Source organism: Mustela lutreola, chromosome 8 (genome assembly GCF_030435805.1).
Source record: "Mustela lutreola isolate mMusLut2 chromosome 8, mMusLut2.pri, whole genome shotgun sequence".
Taxonomy (NCBI): Eukaryota; Metazoa; Chordata; class Mammalia; order Carnivora; family Mustelidae; genus Mustela; species Mustela lutreola.
This window is the reverse complement of record NC_081297.1, coordinates 12332070-12345763: the sequence shown is the minus strand read 5'-3', so window position 1 is coordinate 12345763 and position 13694 is coordinate 12332070.

Here is a 13694-nt window from a genome sequence, read left to right as displayed (position 1 = left end):
CGAAGGTTTGATTAAGAGAAAAAGAGTTTTACAAGTGTGTTTATGTTTGAATTGTGTTTCTATTTAAGGAAGTTATCATACTATAAAGGAATCCTTTAATGTAAAAAAAACAAAAACAAAAACAAAAACGAGTAGTAGACCCATGATTTGACTGTCAGCCTGCGTGACTCCCACATCGATTCTTTTGTCCCTCAGCAGCACTGGGGTTAAGGTACAGATCCTAGTCAGATCAATTCAGAGAGTCAAATTTAGTTATGTGTTTGCTTATTTAGCGTTTTCCTAAGAGACCAGGTTAGTCCAAGCATTTGTCCTAATATATTTGACAACTAGTGATAACTAGGGGTAATTAGTGCAGCGGCAACTAGTCTCTTGTTTTTACTGTCAAAGATTTTAGGATGGCTCTCATTACCTATGGCCATAGTACATAGCTTTTATATAAGCAAGACCTAATCAGGCAAATTCTTAGATATAGAGATGTCTGCTCTCCTTGAGATGAATGATTTTCCAGAAGTGATGTATATGTAATTTAGGTGTAGGCCTTGATACGTTAATTAATTTTATCATCTCTTTAGAGGATATTTCTAAATGAGTCTCTGTTTACTGACTTCCCACTCTAGTTTTTCCTTTAGGCTAGTTCCCTTGATCTTGAAGCTTTTTCTTTTTTTGTAGTTTTTTTTCCTTTTCTCTGTTGACTTTTCTATAATCTTTTCTTGTTGTTTTTCTTTTTTCTTTCTTCTCTGCTTTTCTTGGCATTTCTTTTATTCCATTTTTTCCCTTTCTGCCAGCTAAGTATTCTCTGTTTTTCTGTAGACAAAATCAAAAGCACATAGAATTTCAGGATTTTAGGACATCTTAGAGATGAACTAATCAAAATACTCTCTGGTACTACAACCTGTGTTTAAATCCTCACCAAGTGATTATTTAAATGGAGAATTTGAAATGCAAAAGAGATTAAAGTAACTTATTTGGATATAAGTGACAGAAATGAGATTTACATTCAGGTTTCCCCTTTTTTTTTCTCATCTTAATAGGTGAATGTTTTAATAATAGAAAGATGGGGAGTTGGTCTAGTGAACACAGTGAAGGTGCGTAAGGAAGGAATTGGCAGGAGAGGCCAACTTTCAAGAATAACAACACTGGGTTGGATAGGAATAAGAGTTTTAGAAAAGATGTCAGACTATTTGGGCATATGATAAGTTAGATAAAGATGGATTACAGAAATGAAGGACACACACACATGGGAAGGAATGAAGGACACAGGATATTGGGAGTTGTTTAGAAAAGCATATTAAAATAGAGGGTTCAAGAAAATCATGAGCAATTTTTTTGATGATTTGTTTAATTGAATGAACTAGCATACTTCAGGTTTTCTTTCTTTCTTTTTTTTTTTTTTTTTGGTTCTCTTATTTATTTATTTATTTTTAATTTATTTATTATTTCTTTTCAGCACAACAGTATTCATTATTTTTGTACCACACCCAGTGCTCCATGCAATCCGTGCCCTCTATAATACCCACCACCTTGTACCCCGACTTCTCACTCCCCGCTGTTGAGAGGTTTTAAAATCATTTGAGCCATGAGGAAGGCTTTTTACAGCATATAGGAATGTGATATCATCTACTTGCAGCCCAATCTTGGCTAAGATCCTCTTGAGTATCTAAGGGGGAATGGAGATTCTGAACCACACAGATATATGGCCCAAGGTAGGGGTCTCCTCACTCCACCTCTTTTTCAAATTCTTTGATGTCTTTCCCATGTACATGTAGGGTTTGGTGGGCTAGGACTGGCTGTCAGATCAGTAACAGAGCTTCATTTTGGTAGTTGGTAACATGTCTACATTGAGATGATTACATGGATGACTTTCAGTTTAGCTTGTCCTCCAGGAGCAGGACATGGCTCCTACTCTTGGCCATTTGAAGGTATGCTTGTTTTGGGAATCTGCTTTCATAGGCTAAAGATTTAAAAGGTTGGAGGGTACGACTGAGCCCTGCAAAAGAGTGATCTAAGAGCTCACAGAAAGAAAATATTAGGTGGTGTATAGGGAAATAGAGGAACAGCTACCAGGACTCTATTTTTATAGCAGTCTCTCTTCTTGGGTATCTCAGTGCTTTGAAGGTTCAGGTAGACCTAAATAAGGCAGGACCTGTGTAGGGAAAAAGTTGGACCTTATACTTTATAACCTCTCTGGGAACAGTATTCCCACTAATAACATAAATTTGTTCTTTAACATGTGTATATTTGTTTGGTTGTTTATTTAAATTGAAGCATAGTTGACACATAATGTGATGTTGTGTTTCAGACAATTTAAGAACTCTGAATGTTACACCATGCCTACCACAAGCATAGCTATCTCTTACTGCATGATGCTATTACAATACCATTGACTGTATTTCCTATGCTGTACCTGTATCCCTGTGACTTACTATAACTGGAATCCTGAACCTCACATTCCCCTTTACCCATTTTGTCCATCCTCCCACCCCCTTCCCTTCTGGTGATACAGAATTCTCTGTATCTCTGGGTCTGTTTCTGTTTACTTTTGCTTTTACTGCTCTTGCTTCAGGAGCAAGTTGGGACTACATCAAAATCAAAAGCTTTTGCACAGTGAAGGAATCAATCCACACAACAAGAAGGCAACCTATGGAATAGGAGCAGATATTTGCAAATGATATAGCCAGTAAAGGGTTAGTATACAAATATAAAAAATTCATAGAACTCAGCACCAAAACACCCAATTTTTAAATTTTTTAACCCAATTTAAAAATTATCAGAATTGAGCACTGGGTGTGCTATAAAAATAATGAATACTGTTATGCTGAAAATAAATAAAAAACTGGGTATTTACCCCAAAGATACAGATGTAGTGAAAAGAAGGGCCATCTGTACCCCAATGTTTATAGCAACAATGGCCACGGTCACCAAACTGTGGAAAGAACCAAATGCCTTCAATGGACGAATGGATAAGGAAGATGTGGTCTATATACACTATGGAGTATTATGCCTCCATCAGAAAAGATGAATACCCAACTTTTGTAACAACATGGATGGGACTGGGAGAGATTATGCTGAGCGAAATCAGTCAAGCAGAGAGAATCAATTATCATATGGTTTTACTTATTTGTGGAGCATAACAAATAGCATGGAGGACATGGGGAGTTAGAGAGGAGAAGGGAGTTGGGGTAAATTGAAGGGGAGGTGAACCATGAGAGACTATGGACTCTGAAAAACAATCTGAATGGTTTGAAGTGGCGGGAGTGGGTTGGAGGTTGGGGTACCAGATGGTGGGTATTAGAGAGGGCATGGATTGCATGAGCACTGGGCATGGTGCAAAGATAATGAATACTGTTATGCTGAAAACAAATTAAAAATAAATTTAAAAAATATATTAAAAATTATAAGAAAGTAGATGTAAAAAAAATTATCATAAGACACGAACAGATATTTTTCCAAAGAAAACATACAGATGACCTACAGACACCTAAGAAGATACTCAGCATCACTCATCATCAGGCAAATGGAAATCAACACTACAATGGTATCTCTGCATACCTGTCAGAACGGTTAAAAGAAAAAAAAGACAAGTAACAATGTCAGCAAGTATATGGAGAAAAAGGAATCCACTTTGATTATTGGTGGGAATGCAAACTAATGCAGCCACTGTGGAAACAGTATGGAGTTTTCCAAAAGTTAAAAATTGAACTACCCTACAATGCAGTAATCACACTATTGGATATTTACTCCCCAAAAGACGAAAACACTAACTCGAAGGGATACATGTACCCCTGTGGTTACAACAGCATTAGTTAATAATAGCCAACCCAAGTGTCCATTGATAGATGAATGGATAAAGAAGAAGTGACATATATATATACAATGGAATATTCAGCCATAGAAAAGAATCAAAATTTGCCATTTGCAGTGAAATGGAGGGAACTAGAGAATATTGTGCTAAGCAGAGTTGTCAGAGAAAAACAAATACTATAAGATTTCACTCGTGTAGAATTTAAGAAACAATAGAAATGAGCAAAGAAAAAAATAAAAAATGAGAGACAGACAACCAAGAAACTGACTCTTAAATATAGAGAACAAGTTGATGGTTACCAGACGGGAGATGGGTGGGGGGACGAGTGAAATAGGAGCTAAGGGTTAAGGAATGCACTTGTTGTGATGAGCACTGGGTGATGGAATTACCAAATCATTATATTGTCTACATGAAACTAATACAGCACTGTGTGTTAATGATACTGGAATTAAAATAAAAAATAACAAAAACAGAGGTCAAAGTTCAATTACATCAAGAAACTTCATTTAATAAGTAGATAGCTGACTTTTAACTCAGTTTTTCTTTTTCATGAACTTGTTTTTGTTGTGTATTTTTGCTCTAAAGTATTTCCATTAAACCTGGTGATGATGATGCTTCATGGCCTGCATCAGGTGTTGAAGACTTAAGTTTGAATACAAAGGTAATGTACTCTCTTGTGAAATTAATTTTCCTGCTCTGAATTTAGTTTTGTGTATTATTTGCTCTTAAAATTTAACAGTGGCCTGCCTATCATCATTTTATGTTTGAAGTGGAAAGTTGGTCAGAACAAACCATTTTATAGAAATATGACAAGTTGAATTTTTTTTTAACTCCGTTAAATAACGAAGGTGGAAAAAATAGGCTGGAAATGTATCATGACAGAAAAATTATATTGGAAAAAGCTTTCCCATGATGGAGGAAATAGGACATTTGGTCATGGATAAGGATTCTTACTGTGAGTTTTAAATTATAGTATCATGACTTTTCTGTCTTTTATTTTCCTTTTTCTTCCTCTCTTTCTTTTCTTCTAACATGACTTTTATAATACTCATGCCTAAATGAAACTTTAGTGGACCAGTTATTTATTGCAAATTGTTTTTTCTTGGATATGTGTCTGTTTTTGTGCCAGTTGCATGTGTTCATCGTCATTAGCCATCAGAGAGATTCAAATCAAAAACACATTGAGATACCACCTTACACAAGTTAGAATGGCCAAAATCAACAAGACAGTAAACAACGGGTGTTGGAAAGGATGTGGAGAAAGGGGAACCCTCTTACACTGTTGGTGGGAATGCAAGTTGGTGCAGCCACTTTGGAAAACAGTGCTACCCTATGACCCTGCAATTGCACTACTGGGTATTTACCCAAAAGATACAAGTATAGTGAAAAGAAGAGCCATCTGTACCCCAACGTTCATAGTAGCAATGGCCACAGTTGACAAACTGTGGAAAGAACCAAGATGCCCTTCAACAGATAAATGGATAAAGAAGATATGGCCCATATATACAATGGGGTATTATGCCTCCATCAGGAAGGATGAATACCCAACTTTTGTATCAACATGGACTGGACTGGCAAAGATTATGCTGAGTGAAATAAGTCAAGCAGAGAGAGTCAATTATCATATGGTTTCACTTACTTGTGGAGCACAAGGAATAACATGAAGGACATTGGGAGATGGAGAGGAGAAGTGGGTTGGGGGAAATAGTAGGGGGAGACAAACCATGAGTGCTGTGGACTCTGAGAAACAAACTGAGGGTTTTGGAGGGGAGGTGGGTGGGGGGTATTGGTTGAGCCTGGTGGTGGGTATTAAGGAGGATATCTTTTCCATGGAGCACTGGGTGTGGTGCATAAACAATGAATTTTGGAACACACACACACAAAATTAAATTTAAAAATTTTTTTGATAAAAATTCCTCAACTTTTTTTCTTTAACCCCATTTGTGTCCCATTAGATATATCCTTCCAATGTATATATTTCTCCTTAGAATTCTTATTACCAATTCTTTCTTCATGTGAAAGCTGATGTATTAGAAACATTTCTTTTACTATTTTTTCTCTTGAGAGATAATTATGGCTTTCAGGTAGCAATAGATGGCCACTAATTGAGCAATTTACTTTATAGCCAAAAAATTAAATTCTTTACTATAGTATTTATAAATAAATAATTGTAGAGTGAGAAAAGTCAGTAGTATTAGGGATATACTCTGAAAAAAAACCTCTGTTTTATATGTATTTATAATATATATATATATATATATAGATATAGATATATATGTAATTGGAAAAAATTTTAAGAGACTTCTGTTTATGGTATATCCATAATCACACTTACATATACTGAAAAGTATGTTTTTTCTACATATCCTTTTTTAACTTACATTTTTCCTCTTTTTCTTGTCTTACACTCATGCTTTATTGATTGGTCATGTCTTATATTTTTCCTTTTTTCTTCCTTTCCCTCCAAAGCTTTTTTTTTTTTTAATGACTTATTCCTACCCTAATTTTTCCTTGCAGAAAACTTTAGTGTCTATTGTTTCAGTCCATCTCTTTCTATCTCCACTGTCAACATATTTGGTTATGACTTTCTGTTTTGTGTGTGTGGTTTTTGTTCATGAATCATGCCCCACAAGGTATATGATGATTTTTTTTTTCTCTTTTCTGGAAGGAACTAAATTTAAACAATCACTTGTCAAAAAATATTTATTTGATAGAGACTGCACATGCGGGGAGCAGCAGGCAGAGGGAGAAGCAGGCTCCATGCTGAGCAATGAACCCAATGTGGGACTCTATCCTAGAATCCTGAGCCAAAGGCAGATACTTAACCGAATGAGGCACCCAGGTGTCCCTGTCTTTAGCATTTTGGCAAACAGAAGCAACTTAAATTGTTTGCGATTCCAACTAACCTAACTAAGATACTACTAAAAACTAAATTTTAATATTTCCTCCTGTAAGAGATATTCATGCAAATGTAAATCATGCAAATACATTTTAAAAACAATTAAATAGTTAACATTTCTTAATGTTAGTTTTTTTTTCAATAATACTTTTTTTTTTTTTTTTTTTTTTTTTTTAAGATTTTATTTATTTATTTGACAGACAGAGATCACAAGTAGGCAGACAGAGAGAGAGAGAGGAGGAAGCAGGCTCCCTGCTGAGCAGAGAGCCCGATGCGGGACTCGATCCCGGGACCCCGAGATCATGACCTGAGCTGAAGGCAGCGGCTTAACCCACTGAGCCACCCAGGCGCCCTCAATAATACTTTTAATTACCTAGGAATAAATTTTATTTTAGGTTACTTTGGTAAAGAAAGTATTTAAACATTTTTGAAATTTCAATTCCATTTATTTTACATATACTGTATTATTGGTTTCAGAAGAATTCAGTGACTCATCAGTTGTGTACAACACCCACTGCTCATTAATTCAAGTGCCCTCCTTAATGTCCATCACTCAGTTATTCCACTCCCTCGTAATCCTCCCATTCCCAACCCACCTCCCTCCAGCAACCCTCAGGTTCTTTTCTATAGTTAAGAGTCTTCAAGGGGTATGGGGTTATGGACATTGGGGAGGGTATGCGCTTTGGTGAGTGCTGTGAAGTGTGTAAACCTGGTGATTCACAGATCTGTACCCCTGGGGATAAAAATATATGTTCATAAAAAATTAAATTAAAAATTAAAAAAAAAAAAGCCCTTTACGGGGATTAACTTAAAAAAAAAAAAAAAAAGGAACGGCGATATAAATGTAAACTTGCAGAGTTGAGAGAGATTATTATAAAAACACAATAGCAGTTGTGGAGCTATGGGAGAGCAAATACTCTACATCATAAAATATGGTAGAAATTATTTTAAGTGCAAATTAAGAAAATGAAGGCAGGTAATTAAAAAATGCTCAGACTCCTCTGAATGACTTACAGCTTATTTTTATGAAGAAGTGGAAGAAAATTTTATCCTTACCTTTAAGTTGATAAAGTGTGATATTGTATATTTAATTTAGCAAAACCTGTGTTTATAGATAATGCAAAGTGAAATCTATTTTAGGCCTTACTCAGATTAATTATGAACTTTGAGTTTTGGTCATTATATTTCTTGTTTTTTTTTAAGATTTTATTTTTATTTTTTCTGTATGTGTAATAGAGAGAGAGAGTATAAGAGGTGGGAGAGGGGCAGAGGAGAAGCAGGCTCCCTACTGAGCAGGGAGCCCAAAGCAGGATTCATCCCTGGGATCATGACCTGAGTTGAAGGCAGATGCTTAACCAACTGAGCCAACCAGGTGCTCTTTCTTGTGATTTAGAATTTATTTGCCATGTGGTATAATCTTGGTAAGTTTTTAGATCTTTTTGAGAATAAAGAGAGGAGATAAGTAAACACTTTATGTAGTCTTTTCATTACTTAAAACTGAAATTTCTGACTATGTAAGTGAGGTTCTTAATCTTTATCCATTAAATAAAATAAATTTTAAGCTGAAACAATCTTAAAGAAAAAATATAAAATTTTGTTTCTTTTTTTAAAGAGTCTATTTATTTATTTGAGAGACAGAGATCACAAGTAGTATATAATTGAAATATTGGATCCCATGGGTTTTTTCCTCCCTGCTTTTATTTATTATTTTTTTTAATATTTTTTATTTTTTATAAACATATATTTTTATCCCCAGGGGTACAGGTCTGTGAATCACCAGGTTTACACACTTCACAGCAGTCACCAAAGCACATACCCTCCCCAATGTCCATAATCCCACCCCCTTCTCCCAAACCCCCTCCCCCCAGCAACCCTCAGTTTGTTTTGTGAGATTAAGAGTCACTTATGTTTTGTCTCCCTCCCAATCCCATCTTGTTTCATCGATTCTTCTTGTACCCACTTAAGCCCCCATGTTGCATCACCAATTCCTCATATCAGGGAGATCATATGATAGTTGCCTGCTTTTATTTTTATTCTGAAAATTTCAAGAGTTCTGTGTAGGTTTATATTATTTAATTATATCAGATTAGTATATTTTAGTATATCTATATTTAGTATATATATTTATCTTTTCTTCTTTAGATTTTTATGCTTTTATTTGACAGAGAGGCAGGAGGCAGAGAGGCAGGCAGAGGGAGAGGGGGAAAGCAGGCTGCCTGCTGAGCAGACAGCCCCATGTGGAGCTCGATTCCAGGACCCTGAGATTATGACCTGAGCTGAAGGCAGAGGCTCAACCCACAGAGCCACCCAGGCACCCAATATTTATCTTTTAACATTATGAGTAATGTCATTTTTCCTACTCCAAATGTATTTGTCTAGAACTTTCTTCGTATGTCTTCTGGGTGCTTCAGGATGTCTGGTGGCTCAGTCAGTTAAGCTTCTATCTTTGGTTCAGGTCATGATCCCAGGGTGCTGGGATTGAGTCCTGCATTGGGCTTCTTGTTCAGTGGGGAGCCTGCTTCTCCTTCTGCCTGCCCCTCCCTCTACTTGTACTCTCTGTCTCTGACAAATAAATAAATAAAATCTTTAAAAAAAAAGTCTCCTGGGTGCTTCAAATTTGGTATGTCCCAGGTTGAAGACATTGTTTCTGACCCTTTCTTCTTCCCTGACTTTTTGTAATCTGCTCTGTCATTTCTTTTCCCCATCCTAGTAGATAGCACCACTGAAACACTGAAGTAGAAAAATCCTGGACTCCAAACTTCCCTGAAATTACTACATCCAGGGGCACTTCGGTGGCTTGCTCAGTTAAGCATCTGACTGTTGGTGTTGCTCAGGTCATGATCTCAGGGTCCTGGTATGAAGGCCCTGATCAGGCCCCATACTAAGTAGGGAGTCTACTTGAGGATTCTCTCTCTTCCTCTCCCTCTGCCCCTCCACCTGCATACACACCCTCCCCTTCTAAATAGAAATAAATTAAATCTTTTAGAAAAAAATCATCATATCTCTACCTCTGAAATAATACATTATATGTTAATTAATTGAATTTAATTAGAAAAAGGGGCACCTGAGTGGCTCAGTCGGTTAAGCATCTGCCTTCAGCTCAGAACATGATCCCAGGGTTCTGGGCTTGAGTCCCTCGTTGGGCTCCTTGCTCAGCGAGGAGTCTGCTGATTTCTCTGCCTGCCGCTCTTCTTGCTTGTGCTCTCTCTCTCTCTGACAAATACATATCAAACCTTTAAAAAATATTTAAATAAAATCACCACATTTAGTCACTCTCTGCATTCATTATTTTGTACCTGCTTCCCATTTTCATATCTTACTATAATTCCCTCTCTCACCTATAATTTTGAAATCCTCTTCTGGCTTGGGCTCCTTTTTCTTTCTTTCTTTTATTTATTTATTTGACAGGCAGATCACAAGTAGGCAGAGATGCAGACAGAGAGAGAGGAGGGAGCAGGCTCCCCGATGAGCAGAGAGCCTGATTGGGGCTTGATCTCAGGACCCCAGGATCATGACCTGAGCCGAAGGCAGAGGCTTTAACACATTGAGCCACCCAGGTGTCCTTTGGGTTCCTTTATGTTCATCTCTACATTGCTGTCAGAGTGACCTTTCTAGAATATATTTCTGGTGATGTAACTCCTCTGCTTCTTTAGTGGCTATCCATTACCTGAAGGAGAAAGTTCATATTCCTGCATGACACTTGCCTTTTTGGTTTCAGTCCTGATTTTCCAATTCCATCTCTCTATCCCACACCCCAAAATCGTGTTCCAGTTTTGCCACCTTCTGTAGCTCTCGTCACTTACTGTGTTATTCCATACGTCGTCCTTTTGCTCATTCTACCTTTTCTAGAATGCCCTTTGCACCGTCTTTGTGTAGTCTCTCTCTCAAAATACAGCCCAACTTCGCAGCATTTCCTGAGCTTCCCATATACAACTGTTTTCCCCTTTGTGCCTTCACTGTGCTTTATTCACTTCACCTGTCAAACTAGTAAATGATACTCTTCTGTTCTTGTTTTTGTCCATCTCTACCCCTACTAGTATATATGGCAGTCTCTTTTCTCCAAAGATAGTGCCTATGACTTGACAGAAGCCTTTGTCTTTCTGAGTGAGTGGGTGAGCACGTGAATTGATGTGATGTTTTCTGAAGTTGGGTTTTTGGTTTTTGTTGTTTTTATAGGAAGGAGAGGAGAGGCCAGCAACTGGAACAAAGGACGATCGTATCACTGAAAGTGTTCCACAAGCGCAAACAATTAATGACTGTTTGACTTCTGCTGACAGGGCAGATAAAAATGATAGAGGTGGTAAGTTAGTGAACATCCATACATTTTTTTCTAGGCTTAAATGCTAGTATAGAAAATATCACAGTATGTAGATCCAGTTATGTTACCCATTTCTTTAAGTTATTTTTCTTATTCTTTTTGCTGTCTTTCTTTTTCTTTTTAATTTTTTATTTTTTATAAACATATATTTTTATCCCCAGGGGTACAGGTCTGTGAATCACCAGGTTTACACACTTCACAGCACTCACCAAAGCTCATACCCTCCCCAATGTCCATAATTCCACCCCCTTCTCCCAAACCCCCTCCCCCCAGCAACCCTCAGTTTGTTTTGTGAGATTAAGAGTCACTTATGGTTTGTCTCCCTCCCAATGCTGTCTTTCTTTTTAAGTATCCCGACTGCTACCAGCTTTTTCTTCCTGAAAATACTTCAACCCTCTGAAAATCTGTACTGCTTTTACTTTTATTTTATTGAAGTAATCATGAAGGGGGATAGGCTTGTATACACATTTAAAATACATAATGCATGTTCTCATTAATGTATCTGTGACTGTATTTTATAGTTACACTGTCAGCATTAGCATTCACAGAACAAACTGAGGAATCACCTTGGGATTCTGAGGTACCGTTTTATTATTATTTTAAAATCAAAGCATGGAATGATGTTAAAATGTAAAAGGGATGCTTAGACGTTACTCTCTCATCTCTGCATTTGCCCATAAAAACTATTTCCTTATACTTTTTACCTGTAATTGATAAAATATTTATGTGCTAAATATAATAATCCAGCATAATACAGTTCTATTATTTTACAAACTTAACCTAATGAAAGCTGTGTAGTAGTATTGCAGAAAACGGAGGCTTAGACGTGATAAGGAATTAGCTTGTATTTTGAAATTAAGTTATCTGAATAACCAAAGAATTACTCCAGGCCAGCTTATGGCCAGATATATGATTCTGTGGTGTATATGGATGTGCAAAACCCCTAATGAGATCTAGAAAGAGTTTGGATTTTTAGTTTTTTACAACTTGGAACTTGAAAAGATAATGCCTGGGACTTGAAAGTCTATCTATCTATCTATCTATCTATCTATCTATCTATATGCATGTATGATATGCATATGTATATGTATATTTTTTTAAATATGTAGTTTATTTAAGTATTTGAGAGAGAGAGTGAGTGAGTGGGAGGGAGAGGGAGAATCTGAAGCAGACTCCAGTCTGAGCACAGAGCTCAACTGAGCCATCGGGGGGCGCTGAAACTATTTTATTTGGATTGTTAAGTAAATTTACAAGGAGCATTGGGATTATAATAAATATTACAATAATATAATGGTATTAGTGGTATTATTGGTTTAGTGGTGTTTTGTTTATTTATTTTTTAGAAGATTTTATTTATTTATTCGAGAGAGAGAGAAAGGGATCATGAGTGGGGGGAGGAGCAGAGGGCAAGGGAGAAGCAGGCTCCCTGCTGTCATGTGGGGCTAAATCCCAGAAATGCCCAGGCATTGCTGGTCTAGTGGTGTTTTCAATAAGTAACAACTATTTTGGATAGTTAAAATAGTATGCCTTGAGTATCTTTGTGGCAACCATACTTGTAGAAGCATGAGTGTAAAGAAATGATGACCTTTTCTAAGGTGATGGGCTATGGAAGGAGGTAAAAAGGGCCTGATCTCTTAGCACAGGTAGGTGCTACACAGTGCTTCAAGCACCGTGTTTGAAGTCAAAAGATACAGTGGCACCCAGGTTCTGTCACTTGGTAGCTGTGGGATCCCAGAAAAACTTGTTTAACCTGTTTGAAGGTCACAGACCTCATTCATAAAAATGGTTCTAATACCTACCTCTCAGGTATGTGTAAAGAACAAATGTGAAAACACTTTGTAAACTGTTAAGGGCACTATAGAAATACCAGACAAAAATGATCACAGCAGTATTTAGTGATTTACTAAATATCGAGGACACTTTTTTGAAATGTGAAGATTTCTGAAGGACAATAAAATAAATGGCAGTAGTGTCAAGAAAAGAAGGGCAAAGTTAGAATGGGCAGGTGGATTTCTAATTTGGGCTATGTTAAATTTCAATGACATTGCATAAGTATACAGTTGACCCTTGAACAAGATGGGTTTGAATTGCTTGTCCACTTACACTCAGACTTTTTTTTGATACAGTACAGTACTGTTAATGTATCTTCTCTTCCTTATGATTTTCTTAATAACCTTTTCTTTAGTTTATATTGTAGGAATACTGTATATAATATATAGGACATACAAAATGTGTTAATTGACTTTACGTTATTGGTAAGTTCATCATTAGGTTATAATTTACTTTGACCTTCTGTGCTCAGTTTACAGAGTCAATGGTCAAATGAGGATTAAGAAGTAGATTAGATCTAGAGATCTAATGATCTCTATTCTAGAGATAAAAGGTCTTCTTTCAATATTTTGGTTTTTAATATACACTTTTGCTGTTTTTAAGTCTAACTGCTTTTGAAGTAGGAAGTTCAATAGGATTTTAGTAAAGTTTTGGGGTAATCCAAAGTTATATGTGGAGTTTGGACTGCACGGCTATCAATGCCCTTAACCCTTGCATTGTGCAAGGATCGATACCTAGTATAGTGACTTGGTACTTGAGACCTTCTCAGTGAGATTGTTATTGTTTTTTAGAGAGAGAGAGAGAGAGAGAGAGCATGTGAGGGGGATGTGGAGGGGCAGAAGAAG